Source organism: Ictalurus punctatus, unplaced genomic scaffold (assembly GCF_001660625.3).
Source record: "Ictalurus punctatus breed USDA103 unplaced genomic scaffold, Coco_2.0 Super-Scaffold_100074, whole genome shotgun sequence".
Taxonomy (NCBI): domain Eukaryota; kingdom Metazoa; phylum Chordata; class Actinopteri; order Siluriformes; family Ictaluridae; genus Ictalurus; species Ictalurus punctatus.
The window spans coordinates 376,305-379,123 of NW_026521093.1; positions in this window are offsets into that span (position 1 = coordinate 376,305).

Genomic DNA, 2,819 nt, shown 5'->3' on the forward strand with positions numbered 1-2,819 from the left:
ATTTATTATTATTATTTTTTTATTTTTTTTTTTTTTGGGGGGGGGGGGGGGGATACTATATATTGAAATCTGTTATGTTTTTTGTTGTTGCTGTTGTCAACTGAGGTTATTTGTTTGTTTATAGAAATTGGTAAGGACCACACAATTGTTATTTAGGTCCTGATAAATAAAAGTGTTGAATTGAAGGAGGGTGTACATGACTGTATCTGTCCAACTGGGTGGGAAAATACCAATAACCCAAATATGGATCAATCATAGACATCTTAAGAGATTTTAAAGTGTTTCTGTTTAATATTTGTGTACAGACACTTTCATCAGAATTTTGCTTCTAAATTGCTGGAAATTGAGCTATGCATGGTGTTCTCATGTCTGATTGCAGTGTGTGTGTGTGTGTGTGTGTAACCTAACACTCTGTCCAGTAGGGTGTGTACTGTATGCAAAGGGGATTTCTGCTTCCTCTCTTTCCTCTCAAGTTCCTCTCTTTCTCTCTAGCTTGAAAGTCTAGAGACCTCCTCCAAATAAGCACAGTACAGAGAGAGTGAGGGACAGCCTGTCTCTTGTTGTCATTTTTCTATCATCCCGTCTCTCTTTTTCCATTTACACCCCTACCATCACCGAGGCTCTTTACATCTCCCAAAATGAAGTAGACCTCTTGCTCGACCTCCCTTACTCTGTCCCTCTCCTCTTCTTCCTCTTCCTCTTCTCTTCTTCTTCCTTTAAACAAACTGTATCTAACCAAAAGCTAAATTGTACAGACATGAAACTTGGTCCATGTACTCCCTCTCATTGCTCAGGGAAATGAGATGTTGCTGTTTACAAATGTCAACATATTGTTGATAATTACTGAGCATCACACCAAATATTAATTATTGAGGATTGTCACCAAATATCTGAAGTAAGGCCAAATATCCTAGGACTAGTAGACAAAAGTTAGTTTGGCATTTTTTGCTATTTGCCAATTTGTGGTCAATCGTCAATAATTATTATTTGGTGTGATGCTCAATAATTATCAACAATATGTTGACATTAAAATGTAAAAGTTGATGATAAAGTGAAAAAAGTGAAATTTTATGGCTAGAAAGTCACTTTTCATCAAAAATACAACAACAACACTAGTTCCCATTGATCCTGTGTCTCCATGCACACTTGTGCTCTTTATACGCTCAAAAAGCTATACAGCGATTGAGAAGGCGCTAGGAGCAAAGGAAAGTGGTTTTTCTAGCAAACTCATATAATCAATTGCCTGACCTACTCCAATATGATACTTTTCACATAATATAGTACTATGAAATGTTTCTGACCCAAAATATTACGAAATATGATTGTTTACATTAAAATGCAAAAGTTGATGAAAAAGTATGATACGGTGAAAAAAGTGACATTTTATGTCTAGAAAGTCACTTTGAATCAAAAGTACAGTAACAAAAGTAGTTCCCATTCATCCTGTGTCCCCTTACACACTTGTGCTCTTTATCCGCTCAAAACGCTATACAGCGAACAAGAAGGCGCTAGGAGCAAAGGAAAGTGGTTTTTCTAGCAAACTCATGTAATCAAGTGCCCGACGTACTCCAATTTGATTTTTTTCACATAGTTAGACATAATATGAAATGTTTCTGACCCAAAATATTACGAAATAGGATTGTTTACATTAAAATGCAAAAGTTGATGAAAAAGTATGATACGGTGAAAAAAGTGACATTTTATGTCTAGAAGGTCACTTTGAATCAAAAGTACCATAACAAAACTAGTTCCCATTCATCCTGTGTCCCCTTACACACTTGTGCTCTTTATCCGCTCAAAACGCTATACAGCGAACGAAAAGGCGCTAGGTGTGGGTGTGTGTGGGGATGGGTGTGGGTGGTGATGGGTATGTGAGTGTGTGTGTGTAGGGATGGGTGTGTGTGGGGATGCATGTGTGTTTGCCTCGAGATGAGTGTGTGTGGGTGTGAGGGGATGGATGTGGGTGTGTGTGGGGATGGGTGTGTGTGTGTGTGTAGGGATGGGTGTGGTTGGAGAGGGTGTGGATGTGTGTTGGGATGGACGTTGGTATGTGTGGGGATGGGTGTGGGTGGGTATGGGTGTGTGTGGGGATGGGTGTGTATTGACATGAGTGTAGGTGTGTGTGGGGATGGGTGTGGGTCGGGATGGGGGTGTGTGGAGATAGGTGTGTGTAGGGATTGGTGTGTGTAGGAATTGGTGTGGGTGGGGATGGGTGTGTGGATATGTGTAGGGATGGGTGTATGTGGATGGGCGAGTGGGATGAGTGTGTGTGGTGATTAGTGTGGGTGTGGGTGGGGATGGGTGTGTGTTGAGATGGGTGTGGGTGTGTTGGGATGAGTGTGAGTGTGTGTGGGGATGGGTGTGTATGGGGATGGGTGTGGGTTGGGATGGGTATGTGTGGGGATGGGTGTGGGTGTGTAGGGATGTTTATGTGTGGGGATGGGTGTGGGTGTGGGTTGGGATGGGTGTGTGTGGGGATGGGTGTGGGTGTGTGTGCGGATGGGTGTGGGTGTGTGTAGGGATGCTTGTGTGTGGGGATGGGTGTGGGTCTGTGTAGGGATGAGTTTGTGTGGCGATGAGAGTGGGTGTGTGTGGGAATGGGTGTGTCTAGGGATGAATGTGGGTGTGTTTGGGGATTGGTGTGTGTGGGGATGGGTGTGGGTGTGTTTGCGGATTGTTGTGTGTGGGGATGGGCGTGTGCGCGGATGGGTGCGGGAGTGTGTCTGGGGATGGGTGTGTGTAGGGATGAGTGTGTGCAGGGATGGGGGTGGGTGTGTGTTGGGATGGGTGGGATGGGTGTGTGTGTAGGGATGGGTATG